General features: G+C 43.0%; 1 protein-coding gene across 2 annotated transcripts in view; it reads left to right on the top strand.

Annotated features, from left to right (window-relative positions):
* Nucleotides 1-17554, top strand: part of PTDSS2 (phosphatidylserine synthase 2) — a gene marked incomplete in the record, with an annotated part of 329198 nt that overhangs the window by 172457 nt on the left and 139187 nt on the right.

Genomic DNA, 17554 nt, shown 5'->3' with positions numbered 1-17554 from the left:
TGCAGTCCCTTGCTGCTTGAGGTATGACACATTCTAACAAGACGATGTAATGCTGGAAGCTGTCATTTTCCCTATGGGATCCGGTAAGCCATGTTTATTACGATTGTAAATAAGGGCTTCACAAGGGCTTATTTAAACTGTAGACTTTTTCTGGGCTAAATCGATTGATTATTAACACATATTTAGCCTTGAGGAATCATTTTATCTGGGTATTTTGATATAATAATATCGGCAGGCACTGTTTTAGACACCTTATTCTTTAGGGGCTTTCCAAAGCATAGGCAGAGTCTCATTTTCGCGCCGGTATGGCGCACTTGTTTTTGAGGACAGCATGGCATGCAGCTGCATGTGTGTGGAGCTCTGATACATAGAGAGGTCTTTCTGAAGGCATCATTTGGTATCGTATTCCCCTTTGGGCTTGGTTGGGTCTCAGCAAAGCAGATTCCAGGGACTGTAAAGGGGTTAAATATAAAAACGGCTCCGGTTCCGTTATTTTAAGGGTTAAAGCTTCCAAATTTGGTGTGCAATACTTTTAAGGCTTTAAGACACTGTGGTGAAATTTTGGTGAATTTTGAACAATTCCTTCATACTTTTTCGCAATTGCAGTAATAAAGTGTGTTTAGTTTAAAATTTAAAGTGACAGTAACGGTTTTATTTTAAAACGTTTTTTGTGCTTTGTTATCAAGTTTATGCCTGTTTAACATGTCTGAACTACCAGATAGATTGTGTTCTGACTGTGGGGAAACCAAGGTTCCTTCTCATTTAACTATATGTATTTTATGTCATAAAAAATTTTTAGTAAAAATGATGCCCAAGATGATTCCTCAAGTGAGGGGAGTAAGCATGGTACTGCATCATCCCCTCCTTCGTCTACACCAGTCTTGCCCATACAGGAGGCCCCTAGTACATCTAGTGCGCCAATATTCCTTACTATGCAACATTTAACGGCTGTAATGGATAATTCTATCAAAAACATTTTAGCCAATATGCCCACTTATCAGTGAAAGCGCGACTGCTCTGTTTTAGAAAATTCTGTAGAGCATGAGAACGCTGATGATATGGTTTCTGAAGGGCCCCTACACCAGTCTGAGGGGGCCAGGGAGGTTTTGTCTGAGGGAGAAATTTCAGATTCAGGAAACATTTCTCAACAAGCTGAACCTGATGTGATTACTTTTAAATTTAAGTTGGAACATCTCCGCGCTCTGCTTAAGGAGGTGTTATCCAATTTGGATGATTGTGATTATCTGGTCATTCCAGAACCATTATGTAAAATGGAAAAGTTCTTAGAGGCCCCGGGGCCCCCCGAAGCTTTTCCTATATCCAAGCGGGTGGCGTCCATTGTTAGTACAGAATGGGACAGGCCCGGTATACCTTTAGTACCTCCCCCCATATTTATAAAATTGTTTTCCTATAGTCGACACCAGAAAGGACTGATGGCAGACAGTCCCCAAGGTCGAGGGGGCGGTTTCTACTCTACACAAGCGCGCCACTATACCCATAGAAGATAGTTGTGCTTTCCAAGATCCTATGGATAAAAAATTAGAAGGTCTGCTAAAGATGTTTGTTCAGCAAGGTTCCCTTCTACAACCAATTGCATGCATTGTCCCTGTCACTGCAGCCGCGTGTTTCTAGTTTGAGCTAGGAAAGGCGATTATTAGTAATTCTTCTTCTTATGAGGAGATTATGGACAGAATTCGTGCTCTTAAATTGGCTAATTCTTTCACCCTAGACGCCACCTTGCAATTGGCTAGGTTAGCGGCGAAAAAATTCTGGGTTTCCTATTGTGGCGCAGAGCGCTTTGGTTAAAATCTTGGGCAGCGGATGCGTCTTCCAAGAACAAATTGCTTGACATTCCTTTCAAGGGGAAAACACTCTTTGGCCCTGACTTGAAAGAGATTATCTCTGATATCACTGGGGGCAAGGGCCACGCCCTTCCTCAGGATAGGTCTTTTCAAGACCAAAAATAAACCTAAGTTTCGTCCCTTTCGCAGAAACGGATCAGCCCCAAGGGCTACGTCCTCTAAGCAGGAAGGTAATACTTCTCAAGCCAATCCAGCCTGGAGACCTATGCAAGGCTGGAACAAAGGAAAGCAGGCCAGGAAACCTGCCACTGCTACCAAGACAGCATGGAATGCGGGCCCCCGATCCGGGACCGGATCTGGTGGGGGGCAGACTCTCTCTCTTCGCTCAGGCTGGGGCAAGAGATGTTCTGGACCCTTGGGCGCTAGAAATAGTCTCCCAAGGTTATTCTCTGGAGTTCAAGGGGCTTCCTCCAAGGGGGAGGTTCCACAGGTCTCAGTTGTCTTCAGACCACATAAGAAGACAGGCATTCTTACATTGGGTAGAAGACCTGCTAAAAATGGGAGTGATTCATCCTGTTCCATTAGGAGAACAAGGGATGGGGTTCTACTCCAATCTGTTCATAGTTCCCAAAAAAGAGGGAACGTTCAGACCAATCTTAGATCTCAAGATCTTGAACAAGTTTCTCAAGGTTCCATCGTTCAAGATGGAAACCATTCGAACACTTCTTCCTTCCATCCAGGAAGGTCAATTCATGACCAAGGTGGATTTCAAGGATGCGTATCTACATATTCCTATCCACAAGGAACATCATCGGTTCCTAAGGTTTGAATTCCTGGACAAGCATTTCCAGTTCGTGGCGTTTTCTTTCGGATTAGCCACTGCTCCTAGGATTTTCTCATAGGTACTAGGGTCCCTTCTGGCGGTGCTAAGACCAAGGGGCATTGCTGTAGTACCTTACTTGGACGACATTCTGATTCGAGCGTCGTCCCTTCCTCAAGTAAAGGCTCACACGGACATTGTCCTGGCCTTTCTCAGATCTCACGGATGGAAAGTGAACGTGGAAAAGAGTTCTCTATCTCCGTCAACGAGGGTTCCCTTCTTGGGAACTATAATAGACTCCTTAGAAATGAGGATTTTTCTGACAGAAGCCAGAAAAACAAAACTTCTAGACTCTTGTCGGATACTTCATTCCGTTCCTCTTCCTTCCATAGCGCAGTGCATGGAAGTGATAGGTTTGATGGTAGCGGCAATGGACATAGTTCCTTTTGTGCGCATTCATCTAAGACCATTACAACTGTTCCTGCTCAGTCAGTGGAATGGGGACTATTCAGACTTGTCTCCGAAGATACAAGTAAATCAGAGGACCAGAGACTCATTCCGTTGGTGGCTGTCCCTGGACAACCTGTCACAAGGGATGACCTTCCGCAGACCAGAGTGGGTCATTGTCACGACCGACGCCAGTCTGATGGGCTGGAGCGCGGTCTGGGGATCCCTGAAAGCTCAGGGTCTTTGGTCTCGGGTAGAATCTCTTCTACCGATAAATATTCTGGAACTGAGAGCGATATTCAATGCTCTCAAAGCTTGGCCTCAGCTAGCGAGGGCCAAGTTCATACATCAACCATCAGGGGGGAACAAGGAGTTCCCTAGCGATGGAAGAAGTGACCAAAATCATTCTATGGGCGGAGTCTCACTCCTGCCACCTGTCTGCTATCCACATCCCAGGAGTGGAAAATTGGGAAGCGGATTTTCTGAGTCGTCAGACATTGCATCCGGGGGAGTGGGAACTCCATCCGGAAATCTTTGCCCAAGTCACTCAACCGTGGGGCATTCCAGACATGGATCTGATGGCCTCTCGTCAGAACTTCAGAGTTCCTTACTACGGGTACAGATCCAGGGATCCCAAGGCGGCTCTAGTGGATGCACTAGTAGCACCTTGGACCTTCAAACTAGCTTATGTGTTCCCGCCGTTTCCTCTCATCCCTAGGCTGGTAGCCAGGATCAATCAGGAGAGGGCGTCGGTGATTTTGATAGCTCCTGCGTGGCCACGCAGGACTTGGTATACAGATCTGGTGAATATGTCATCGGCTCCACCATGGAAGCTACCTTTGAGACGAGACCTTCTTGTTCTAGGTCCGTTCGACCCACTCCAGCTGACTGCTTGGAGATTGAACGCTTGATCTTATCAAAGCGAGGGTTCTCAGATTCTGTTATTAATACTCTTGTTCAGGCCTGAAAGCCTGTAACCAGAAAATTACCACATAATTTGGTATATCTGTTGGTGTGAATCTGCAGGATTCCCTTGGGACAAGGTTAAGATTCCTAAGAGTCTATCCTTCCTTCGAGAAGGATTGGAAAAAGGATTATCTGCAAGTTCCTTGATGGGACAGATTTCTGCCTTGTCTGTGTTACTTCACAAAAAGCTGGCAGCTGTGCCAGATGTTCTAGCCTTTGTTCAGGCTCTGATTAGAATCAAGCCTGTTTACAAAATTTTGACTCCTCCTTGGAGTCTCAACCTAGTTCTTTCAGTTCTTCAGGGGGTTCCGTTTGAACCCTTACATTCCGTTGATATTAAGTTATTATCTTGGAAAGTTTTGTTTTTGGTTGCAATTTCTTCTGCTAGAAGAGTTTCAGAATTATCTGCTCTGCAGTGTTCTTCTCCTTATCTGGTGTTCCATGCAGATAAGGTGGTTTTGCGTACTAAACCTGGTTTTCTTCCAAAAGTTGTTTCTAACAAAGACATTAACCAGGAGATAGTTGTGCCTTCTTTGTGTCCTAATCCAGTTTCAAAGAAGGAACGTTTGTTACACAACTTGGATGTAGTTCGTGCTCTCAAATTTTACTTAGCAGCTACTAAGGTTTTCAGACAAACTTTGGCTTTGTTTGTTGTTTATTCTGGTAAACGGAGAGGTCAAAAAGCAACTTCTACCTCTCTCTCCTTCTGGATTAAAAGCATTATCCGATTGGCTTATGAGACTGCCGGACGGCAGCCTCCTGAAAGAATCACAGCTCACTCCACTAGGGCTGTGGCTTCCACATGGGCCTTCAAGAACGAGGCTTCTGTTGATCAGATACTTTTGCTTCTTCTGAGGCTATTTTTGGGAGAAAGGTTTTGCAAGCCGTGGTGCCTTCCATTTAGGTGACCTGATTTGCTCCCTCCCTTCATCCGTGTCCTAAAGCTTTGGTATTGGTTCCCACAAGTAAGGATGACGCCGTGGTCCGGACACACCTATGTTGGAGAAAACAGAATTTATGTTTACCTGATAAATTACTTTCTCCAACGGTGTGTCCGGTCCACGGCCCGCCCTGGTTTTTTTAATCAGGTCTGATAATTTATTTTCTTTAACTACAGTCACCACGGTAACATATGGTTTCTCCTATGCAAATATTCCTCCTTTACGTCGGTCGAATGACTGGGGTAGGCGGAGCCTAGGAGGGATCATGTGACCAGCTTTGCTGGGCTCTTTGCCATTTCCTGTTGGGGAAGAGAATATCCCACAAGTAAGGATGACGCCGTGGACCGGACACACCGTTGGAGAAAGTAATTTATCAGGTAAACATAAATTCTGTTTTTCTCCTACATTGGTGTGTCCGGTCCACGGCTTCATCCTTACTTGTGGGAATATTCTCTTCCCCTACAGGAAATGGCAAAGGGAGCACACAGCAAAAGCTGTCCATATAGTCCCCCCTCTGGCTCCGCCCCCCAGTCATTCTCTTTGCCTGCTCTGAACAAGTAGCATCTTCACGGGGATGGTAAAGAGTATGTTGTGTTAGTTGTAGTTTTATTTCTTCTATCAAGAGTTTATTTTAAAATAGTGCTGGTTTGTACTATTTACTCTACAACAGAAAGTGATGAACCATTGCAAGGCTGGAACAAGGGTAAACGGGCCAAGAAGCCTGCTGCTGCTACCAAGACAGCATGAAAGGGTAGCTCCTGATCCGGGACCGGATCTAGTAGGGGGCAGACTTTCTCTCTTTGCTCAGGCTTGGGCAAGAGATGTTCCGGATCCCTGGGCACTAGAAATTGTCTCTCAGGGGTATCTTCTAGAGTTTAAGGAACTCCCTCCAAGGGGAAGGTTCCACATGTCTCGCTTATCTTCAGACCAGATAAAGAGACAGGCATTCTTTTTTTTTTTTTTTTTAAACTTTTATTTATCATAACAAGGGTTACCATGTAGAGATGTCTCTCTCATGGGTCACAGATCATTGGAAAACAAAAACATGTTACAATTAGATGTTTACATTGCAAAACTGGGTCTATATTGTTGCGAGTGATATTTTTACATACAGTCTCTCAGCAGGTACGTCCCGAGTTTTTCTTTTAAAGCAAAAAGGAAATTTTACAAACTGTGTCCCAAGAGTTGGTCTTTTTGCAGCGATAGTCCATGGTAAATCCCTCTTTTCCTTTTCCTTCTCTGTCTCCTCCCATCCCTCCCTCATCTCCCACCCAACTCCTCCCAATAGTACAGCGTTCAATAATAACTAGATACGGATAATAATAATCATAACAGTAACAATCAGAGCTGGATTCGATCCTCTCTCTTCACTGATCCCGTTGGGATCTTGACCGTCTCTCATAGTTAGGTCTCTTGTTCTCCCCTGGGCAGTAGCAAGAAGGCAGACTTCGTAATGTGTGGGCAGATGTCCACTGACTCATCTTTCATGTTTCTCCTCATACAGAAAACCCCATTTGCCTCTCAGGTGCTGTTCTAATAGGATTTCAGTGTTTCTAAGGGGGAATAAAAGCTGTGTTTGCACAGTAGTTTGTAGAGTGTGTATGTAAGGTTCCAATTTTTTCATAAAAGGTCTGGTTCTCAACTGTACATCTCTTAGGGTGTCTGCTGCTTCATATGTAAGCTGTTTATGAATGTTTGTTTTGAGTTGTGATAGTGTAGGGGTCCCTGGACTCAACCAATTTTGGAATATAAGTTTCCTAGCTTGTAAAATGATGATTGTGATCATTTTTTTAAGGGAATTAGGTGTAGAGGCTGGGATCTCTAAGAATACTATCAGTCTGGGGGAAACTATCAGTTCCGTGTGGAACGTGGATTTTATCCAATATGCTGTCATGCCCCAAAATTTCCGTATCATAGGGCAATGCCACAGCAAGTGGGACAGGCATTCTTACATTACTATTAAAAATGGGAGTGATAAACCCAGTTCCAACAGCGGAACAAGGTCTGGGTTTTTACTCAAACCTGTTTGTAGTTCCCAAAAAAGAGGGAACTTTCAGGCCAATTCTGGATCTAAAAATTCTAAACAAATTCCTCAGAGTTCCATCATTCAAAATGGAAACCATTCGGACGATCTTACCAACAATCCAGGAGGGTCAATATATGACTACCGTGGACTTAAAGGATGTGTACCTGCATATGCCTACCCACAAAGATCACCATCAGTTCCTAAGGTTTGCCTTTCTGGACAAACATTACCAGTTTGTGGCTCTTCCATTCGGTTTAGCCACTGCTCCCAGAATTTTCACAAAGGTACTAGGGTCCCTTCTAGCGGTTCTAAGGCCGAGGGGCATTTCTGTAGCACCTTACCTAGATGACATTCTAATCCAAGCGTTGTCTCTTTCCAAAGCAAAGGCTCATACAGACATTGTTTTAGCCTTTCTCAGGTCTCACGGGTGGAAGGTGAATATAGAAAAGAGTTCCCTGTCCCCGTCCACAAGGGTTCCTTTTCTAGGAACAATAATAGATTCTGTAGAAATGAAGATTTTTCTGACAGAGGTCAGAAAGTTAAAGCTTCTAAACGCTTGTCAAGTTCTTCAATCTATTCCTCAGCCTTCCATAGCTCAGTGCATGGAGGTAATAGGATTAATGGTTGCAGCAATGGACGTGGTCCCTTTTGCTCGAATTCATCTAAGACCATTACAACTGTGCATGCTCAAACAATGGAATGGGGATTATGCAGATTTGTCTCCCCAGATTCAAGTAGACCAGTTAACCAGAGACTCACTCCGCTGGTGGTTGACTCAAGATCACCTGTCTCAGGGAACGAGTTTCCGCAGGCCAGAGTGGGTCATTGTCACGACCGACGCCAGTCTCTTAGGCTGGGGCGCGGTCTGGGACTCCCTGAAAGCTCAGGGTCTATGGTCTCGGGAAGAGTCTCTTCTCCCGATAAACATTTTGGGACTGAGAGCGATATTCAATGCGCTCCTGGCTTGGCCTCAACTTTCGAGGGCCAGATTCATAAGATTTCAGTCGGACAACATGACTGTAGCGTACATCAATCATCAGGGGGGAACAAAGAGTTCCTTGGCGATGAAAGAGGTATCAAAAATTGTATAACACCTAGCGCCTGTTGTGGGAGGACCCTTGGCTAAGATAAATTGACCCCTAGTGGTCGGTACAATTACAATATTACAAAGTGACTATCAAAGCACCAACAAAAATGAGGCAGGGTCTATGACTCTAATATTAAAAGTTAAATTTATTAAAATACATGTATAATCAATTGACATCAAATAACAAAAACAATATTAAAACAATGTAAAAGCAATGTACCAAAGGTTAATGGTGTAACCCTGGTGGTTCTTTTTCAAGAACTATACTTGTTCCAAAGGTTAATGGCTTTAACCCTGGTAGTTCTTTTCCAAGACCTATACTTGTTATACGGATACCGTCTATTCGGTTGTGAGTAACATTGATTCACAGATAATTTATAACAATTTGACAATTTTAAAATTTGACAACTTTAGAATTTTGACAATTTTTCCCTCATGGATCCATGTTAACAGTCTAAAATATTGAGATTGTTCGTGGTTGACCAATTTGGTTTAATAGTGTTATTATTACTCGGATGTTTTCTTTATCAGATATTGCTCACATCAGAGGCTCAAAACAGTAGTTTGAACTCCCTAATATCCTGGGACTTTTCCAGTGTATCTGCAATTGAGGCTCTCACTCAGATCTTATGCTATGCAAGTTGATTAGTGTGAAGGTGCGTTTTCACGCTTTTATTGTTTTAGTGAAATATCCCAATTACGTGATGATCTTTCACTTCAGGGTTGCAGATAATAAGAACTGAGTAAAGTGGGCCTGTTGGGTGCAAAATTGTTTGTTGGTAGTGTCGGTGCCTATCCGAGTGAATATTAATACACAATTTTTATGAATTAAACCTAGTGCATAAACCTTCGTGATAAAACAAATACCTTAAAATACCTTAAAATACAAATGCTGTGACGGATGTAAAAAGCATTGTGATGGTGCTTCAAACAAACTTCCAATTCAAATATGTGTTTCAACCATTAAACAAACAATAATAAACAATCAAAAATGAACAAATTAATACCGTGAACAAATTAATAATGTGAAACTGGTGCTCCGGTCCTAACAAATTTCTGTGTGTTGCAGATATTTGGTTCACGGAATATTAAAACAACTTAACAGTGCAAAGCAGTCCTTCTGTAAAAACAGAAATAACAATAGTGCAGACTGCCAAATGACTCAGTCTTGAAAAAGGTCGAGGAACGACCGAAACGCGTTGGCTGGTAAGAGCATTTTCAATCTTTAGATTCACATTTGGCAGTCTGCACTATTGTTATTTCTGTTTTTACAGAAGGACCGCTTTGCACAGAATTGCCCACTACAGCAGGGAGAGATCTGCTAATGATCATAAACACACTGAAGACTGACACTCACACTGAATAGGATTATAGTTCATCCACTGGCCCTGGGAATATATATCCATCAGGGAATTTAATCATCCACTGAAAATACTTTGGACATATACTTTTTAGAAGATTTTCGAGAGGAGTTGTTTAGACGATATAAGTTGTTTTAATATTCCGTGAACCAAATATCTGCAACACACGGAAATTTGTTAGGACCGGAGCACCAGTTTCACGTTATTAATTTGTTCACGGTATTAATTTGTTCATTTTTGATTGTTTATTATTGTTTGTTTAATGGTTGAAACACATATTTGAATTGGAAGTTTGTTTGAAGCACCATCACAATGCTTTTTACATTCGTCACAGCATTTGTATTTTAAGGTATTTTAAGGTATTTGTTTTATCACGAAGGTTTATGCACTAGGTTTAATTCATAAAAATTGTGTATTAATATTCACTCGGATAGGCACCGACACTACCAACAAACAATTTTGCACCCAACAGGCCCACTTTACTCAGTTCTTATTATCTGCAACCCTGAAGTGAAAGATCATCACGTAATTGGGATATTTCACTAAAACAATAAAAGCGTGAAAACGCACCTTCACACTAATCAACTTGCATAGCATAAGATCTGAGTGAGAGCCTCAATTGCAGATACACTGGAAAAGTCCCAGGATATTAGGGAGTTCAAACTACTGTTTTGAGCCTCTGATGTGAGCAATATCTGATAAAGAAAACATCCGAGTAATAATAACACTATTAAACCAAATTGGTCAACCACGAACAATCTCAATATTTTAGACTGTTAACATGGATCCATGAGGGAAAAATTGTCAAAATTCTAAAGTTGTCAAATTTTAAAATTTTAAAATTGTCAAATTGTTATAAATTATCTGTGAATCAATGTTACTCACAACCGAATAGACGGTATCCGTATAACAAGTATAGGTCTTGGAAAAGAACTACCAGGGTTAAAGCCATTAACCTTTGGAACAAGTATAGTTCTTGAAAAAGAACCACCAGGGTTACACCATTAACCTTTGGTACATTGCTTTTACATTGTTTTAATATTGTTTTTGTTATTTGATGTCAATTGATTATACATGTATTTTAATAAATTTAACTTTTAATATTAGAGTCATAGACCCTGCCTCATTTTTGTTGGCGCTTTGATAGTCACTTTGTAACGATGAAAGAGGTAACCAAGATCATCAAATGGACGGAGGATCACTCCTGCCACCTAACTGCAATTCACATCCCAGGAGTAGACAACTGGGAGGCGGATTATTTGAGGAGTCACTTTCCATCCGGGGGAGTGGGAACTCCACCCGGAGGTCTTTGCCCAGTTAACTCGACTATGGGGCATTCCAGACATGGATCTGATGGCGTCCCGTCAGAACTCCAAAGTTCCTCGCTACGGGACCAGATCCAGGGATCCCAAGGCGACACTAGTGGATGCATTGGTGGCACCTTGGTCGTTCAACCTAGCTTATGTGTTTCCACCGTTCCCTCTCCTTCCCAGGCTTGTAGCCAGGATCAAACAGGAGAAGGCCTCGGTGATTCTGATAGCTACTGCGTGGCCATGCAGGACTTGGTATGCAGACCTGGTGAATATGTCATCGGCTCCACCATGGAAGCTACCTTTGAGACAGGATCTTCTAGTACAAGGTCCATTCGAACATCCAAATCTAGTCTCTCTGCAACTGACTGCTTGGAAATTGAACGCTTGATTTTATCTAAGCGTGGGTTTTCAGATTGTTAGATACTCTGGTCCAAGCCAGAAAACCGGTGACTAGGAAAATTTACCATAAGATATGGAAAAAATATATCTGTTGGTGCGAATCCAAGGGATTCTCTTGGAGTAAAATTAAAATTCCTAGGATACTTTCCTTTCTCCAAGAGGGTCTGGATAACGGGTTGTCAGCGAGTTCTCTTAAAGGACAGATATCTGCTCTGTCTGTTTTGTTGCACAAACGTCTGGCAGCAGTGCCAGATGTACAGGCTTTAGTCAGAATCAAGCCTGTCTACAGACCCATGACTCTCCCATGGAGTCTAAACTTTGTTCTTTCAGTTCTTCAAGGGGTTCCGTTTAAACCTTTACATTCCATAGATATTAAGTTACTATCTTGGAAAGTTCTGTTTTTGGTTGCTATTTCTTCTGCTAGAAGAGTTTCTGAATTGTCTGCTTTGCAGTGTACTTCACCCTATCTGGTATTCCATACAGATAAGGTTGTTTTGCCTACCAAACCTGGTTTTCTTCCAAAAGTGGTTTCCAACAGGAATATTAACCAAGAAATAGTTGTTCCTTCTCTGTGTCCCAATCCAATTTCGAAGAAGGAACGTTTGTTACACAACTTAGATGTGGTCCGTGCTTTAAAATTCTATTTAGAAGCAACAAAGGATTTCAGACAGACATCATCCTTGTTTGTCGTTTATTCTGGTAAGAGGAGAGGGCAGAAAGCTACTGCTACCTCTTTCCTTTTGGCTGAAAAGCATCATCCGATTGGCTTATGAGACTGCCGGACGGCAGCCTCCTGAACGAATTACAGCTCACTCTACTAGAGCTGTGGCTTCCACATGGGCCTTCAAGAACGAGGCTTCTGTTGATCAGATCTGTAAGGCAGCGACTTGGTCTTCTCTGCATACTTTTGCCAAATTTTACAAATTCGATACTTATGCTTCTTCGGAGGCTATTTTTGGGAGAAAGGTTTTGCAAGCCGTGGTGCCTTCCGTTTAGGTAACCTGACTTGTTCCCTCCCTTCATCCGTGTCCTAAAGCTTTGGTATTGGTTCCCACAAGTAAGGATGAAGCCGTGGACCGGACACACCAATGTAGGAGAAAACAGAATTTATGCTTACCTGATAAATTTCTTTCTCCTACGGTGTGTCCGGTCCAAGGCCTGCCCTGGCTTTTTAGTCAGGTTTAAATTTTTTTATTTCTGTACACATCAGTCACCACAGCACCCTATGGTTTCTCCTTTTTCTCCTAACCGTCGGTCGAATGACTGGGGGGGCGGAGCCAGAGGGGGGACTATATGGACAGCTTTTGCTGTGTGCTCCCTTTGCCATTTCCTGTAGGGGAAGAGAATATTCCCACAAGTAAGGATGAAGCCGTGGACCGGACACACCGTAGGAGAAAAATTTATCAGGTAAGCATAAATTCTGTTTTCTCTTGCAAGATGTATCAAGTCCACGGATTCATCCATATCTGTGGGATATTCTCCTTTCCAACAGGAAGTGGCAAAGAGAGCACCCACAGCAGAGCTGTCTATATAGCTCCTCCCTTAGCTCCACCCCCCAGTCATTCTCTTTGCCGGCTCTAAGCAATAGGAAGGGTAAAGTGAGTGTGGTGACAAAAATGTTAGTTTTTATTTCTCAAGCAAAAGTTTATTTTAAATGGTACCGGTGTGTACTATTCACTCTCTAGCAGAAAAGGGATGAAGATTTCTGCAAGGAGGATGATGATCTTAGCACTTTGTAACTAAGATCCACTGCTGTTCCCACAGAGGCTGAGGAGTACAGGAAAACTTCAGTTGGGGGAACGGTTTGCAGGCTAAACTGCATTGAGGTATGTTCAGTCCATTTTTTTTTTCTTGACTGACTGATATTTCTAGAAAAGTCTGACAGTATCTCCATGAGGGAAGGGTAAGCTGTATTTAGAGACTTAGTATGGAATCCCAGCTTGCATAAAGGGCCAATTTGTTACTGGTGACACTTATATTAAACGTTTTTTATTAACAAGATTAACGTTTTTTGAGGGACTTTTGAGGGGTCATTATGGCTTATTTCAGGGTTATTAACCCACATGGCTAGTTTAGAAACACTTTGGTGTGTTTCTTTTAGGCCCCAATAACAGTAAGGTGGGAGGGGCCTATTTTCGCGCCTCAGTTGCGCAGTTTATTTCACACACAAGACATCCAGCTGCTTCTCCGGAGGGTCCTGCTGTTCTTGAGGGCCTAGTGGAAGCTTTTTCCCCACAAATCTATCTCTAAGGGCAGGTTGGCGCCACAGCAGAGCTGTGGCAAGGTACTGAACGTTTTTATACCGGTTTTCTCTTGCAAGATGTATCGAGTCCACGGATTCATCCATACTTGTGGGATATTCTCCTTCCCTACAGGAAGTGGCAAAGAGCACCCACAGCAGAGCTGTCTATATAGCTCCTCCCTTAGCTCCACCCACAGTCATTCTTTTTGCCTACTCTTAAGTACTAGAAAGGGTAAAGTAAATGTGGTGACAAAAATGTTAGTTTTTTATTTCTCAAGCAAAAGTTTATTTTAAATGGTACCGGTGTGTACTATTTACTCTCTGGCAGAAAAGGGATGAAGATTTCTGCAAGGAGGATGATGATCTTAGCACTTTGTAACTAAGATCCACTGCTGTTCTCACAAGGTCTGAAGAGTACAGGAAAACTTCAGTTGGGGGAACGGTTTGCAGGGTAAACTGCATTGAGGTATGTTCAGTCTATTTTTTTTTTTTTGACAGACTGTGTTAATTCTAGAAAAGGCTGGCAATATCCCCATGAGGGAAGGGTAAGCTGTATTTGTATTCAGACACTTGGTAGGAATCCCAGCTTGCATGAAGGGCTCATTAGTTACTGGTGACACTGATAGGAAAAAACGTTTTGTTTGTTTATAAAAAATGCAAATATAAAGTTTTTTGAGGGAATTTAAGGGGTAATTGTGGCTTGTTTAAGGGTTATTAACCCACATGGCTAGTTTAAGAAACACTCTGTTGTGTTTCTTTTAGGCCCCAAAACATTGAGTGAGGTGGGAGGGGCCTATTTTCGCGCCTCAGTTGCGCAGTTTCTTTTCCTCCGAGACATCCAGCTGCTTCTCCAGAGGTTCCTACTGTGTTTGAGGGCTGTAAATAAGTTTTTTTTTCCCCCCACAAATGGTTCCTAAAGGGCAGGTAGGCTCCACAGCAGAGCTGTGGCAAGGTGCTGAACGTTTTTTTACCGGTTTTTGACGTTTTGTCAATCCGGTTTTTACATTAAGGGGTTAATTGTTTATTTGCATAGCTGTGCAAAGTTACTAAGGCTTTATGATACTACTGTAAAAATTTTGTTGAGTTTACTGCTTTATTACTGTTTTGCAGAGTTTGTGCAGCTTTTTTTCTCCTAAAGTCACAGTACCATTTTTTTATGTGTTATTTGCTTTGATTAAAGTGTTTTCCAAGCTTGCTTGTTACATTACTAGCCTGTTTAACATGTCTGACACCAAGGAAAATCCTTGTTTAATGTGTTTAGAAGCCACTCTTAGAATGTGTCCCACTTGCACTGATATGTCTATAAACTATAAAGAGCATATTTTAGCACTTAAAAATAGTGCAATAGATGATTCTCAGACAGAAGGAAATGAGGGTTCGCCATCTAGCTCTCCCCAAGTGTCAAAACCAGTAACGCCCGCACAAGTGACGCCAAGTACCTCTAGTGCGGCAAATTAATTTACTTTACAAGACATGGCCACAGTTATAAATACAACCCTCACAGAGGTTTTATCCAAACTGCCTGGTTTACAAGGAAAGCGTGACAGCTCTGGGTTAAGAACAAATGCTGAGCCGTCTGACGCTTTAGTAGCCGTATCCAATATACCCTCACAATGTTCTGAAGTAGGGGTAAGGGATTTGTTATCTGAGGGAGAAATTTCTGATTCCGGAAAGACGCTCCCTCAGACAGATTCTGATATGACGGCCTTTAAATTTAAGCTTGAATACTTCCGCTTATTGCTCAGGGAGGTATTAGCGACTCTAGATGATTGTGACCCTATAGTGGTCCCAGAGAAATTGTGTAAAATGGACAAATACTTAGAGGTTCCTGTTTACACTGATTTTTTTTTTCCAGTCCCTAAGAGGATTGTGAATATTATTACGAAGGAGTGGGATAAACCAGGTATTCGGTTCGCTCCCCCTCCTGTTTTTAAGAAAATGTTTCCCATATCTGACACCATGCGGGACTCGTGGCAGACAGTTCCTAAGGTGGAGGGAGCTATTTCTACTCTGTCTAAGCGTACAACTATACCTATCGAAGACAGTTGTGCTTTCAAAGATCCTATGGATAAAAAATTAGAGGGTCTCCTGAAGAAAATTTTTGGTCATCAAGGTTTTCTTCTCCAACCTATTGCGTGCATTGTTCCTGTAACTACTGCAGCTGCTTTCTGGTTTGAGGCTCTAGAAGAGGCTCTTCAGACGGAGACTCCATTAGAGGATATTATGGACAGAATTAAGGCCCTTAAGTTGGCTAATTCTTTCATTACAGATGCCGCTTTCCAACTGGCTAAATTAGCGGCAAAGAATTCAGGTTTTGCCATTTTAGCAGGCAGGGCGTTATGGCTTAAGTCCTGGTCTGCTGATGTGTCATCAAAATCTAAACTTTTGAACATCCCTTTCAAAGGAAAGACCCTATTCGGGCCTGAACTGAAAGAGATTATTTCAGACATCACTGGAGGGAAAGGCCATGCCCTCCCTCAGGATAGAACAAATAAAATGAGGACCAAACAAAATAATTTTCGTTCCTTTCGGAACTTCAAGGGTGGTTCCGCTTCAGCTTCCCCTGCTGCAAAGCAAGAGGGGAATTTTGCCCAATCCAAGTCAGTCTGGAGACCTAACCAGGCTTGGAACAAGGGTAAACAGGCCAAGAAGCCTGCAGCTTGAAAGGGTAGGCCCCCGATCCGGGACCGGATCTAGTAGGGGGCAGACTCTCTCTCTTTGCTCAGGCTTGGGCAAGAGATGTTCACGATTCCTTGGCTTTAGAAATTGTGTCCCAGGGATTTCTTCTGGACTTCAGACTCCTTGCCCCCCCCCCCCCCCAGGGGGAGATTTCACGTTTCTCAATTATCTGCAAACCAGACAAAGAGAGAGGCGTTCTTACGCTGTGTAGAAGACCTACATACCATGGGAGTGATCCGCCCAGTTCCAAAAGAGGAACAAGGGCCAGGGTTTTACTCAAACCTGTTTGTGGTTCCCAAAAAAGAGTGAACTTTCAGACCAATCTTGGATCTCAAAATTCTAAACAAATTCCTCAGAGTACCATCATTCAAGATGGAGACTATTCGGACTATTCTACCTCTGATCCAGGAGGGTCAATATATGACTACCGTGGACTTAAAGGATGTGCATTTACACATCCCTTTTCACAGAGATCATCATCAATTCCTCAGATTCGCCTTCGGGTTGGCCACGGCTCCCAGAATTTTCACAAAGGTGCTAGGGTCCCTTCTGGCGGTTCTAAGACCGCGGGGCATAGCAGTGGCGCCTTATCTAGACGACATCTTAATTCAGGCGTCGACTTTTCAGCTAGCCAAGTCTCACACGGACATCGTGTTGGCTTTTCTGAGATCTCACGGGTGGAAGGGAAACAAAAGAGTTCTCTCTTCCCTCTCACAACAGTTTGCTTCCTAGGGACTCTGATAGACTCGGTAGAAATTAAATTTTTTGACGGAGGTCAGAAAATCAACTTATAGCCACTTGCCGAGCTCTTCATTCCATTCCTCTGCCATCAGTGGCTCAGTGTATGGAGGTAATCGGACTCATGGTAGCGGCAATGGACATAGTTCCTTTTGCCCGCCTAGACCACTGGAACTATGCATGCTCAAACAGTGGAATGGGGATTATGCAGATTTATCTCCTCAACTGCATCTGGACCAGAAGACCAGAGATTCTCTTCTCTTTGGTGGTTGTCTCAGGACCACCTGTCTCAGGGAATGTTTCCGCAGGCCAGAGTGGCTCATAGTAACGACAGATGCCAGCCTGCTAGGCTGGGTTGCAGTTTGGAACACCCTGAAAGCACAGGGCATATGGTCTTGGGAGGAAACTCTCCTCCCGATAAACATTCTAGAACTGAGAGCGATATTCAATGTGCTTCAGGTGTGGCCTCAGCTTGCTGCGGCCAAATTCATCAGATTTCAGTCGTGGACTATCCCTATTTTAGGAAGGAAAACCTAATTTATGCTACCAGTTAAATTCCTTTCCTTCCGGATAGGGAGAGTCCACGGGCCCCCGCCCGTTTTTTCTTGTCTATGGGTGGTCCCCTATTTTATTCTTCTGGCACCATTTACACCCTAATGTTTCTCCTACTTTTCCTTGTTCCCTCGGCAGAATTAGGAAGTGGGAGGGATATTTAAGCTTTTGGCTGGGGTGT

This window comes from Bombina bombina, chromosome 7, assembly GCF_027579735.1.
Source record: "Bombina bombina isolate aBomBom1 chromosome 7, aBomBom1.pri, whole genome shotgun sequence".
NCBI classification, from domain to species: Eukaryota; Metazoa; Chordata; class Amphibia; order Anura; family Bombinatoridae; genus Bombina; species Bombina bombina.
This window is presented reverse-complemented; position numbering and strand designations above follow the sequence as displayed.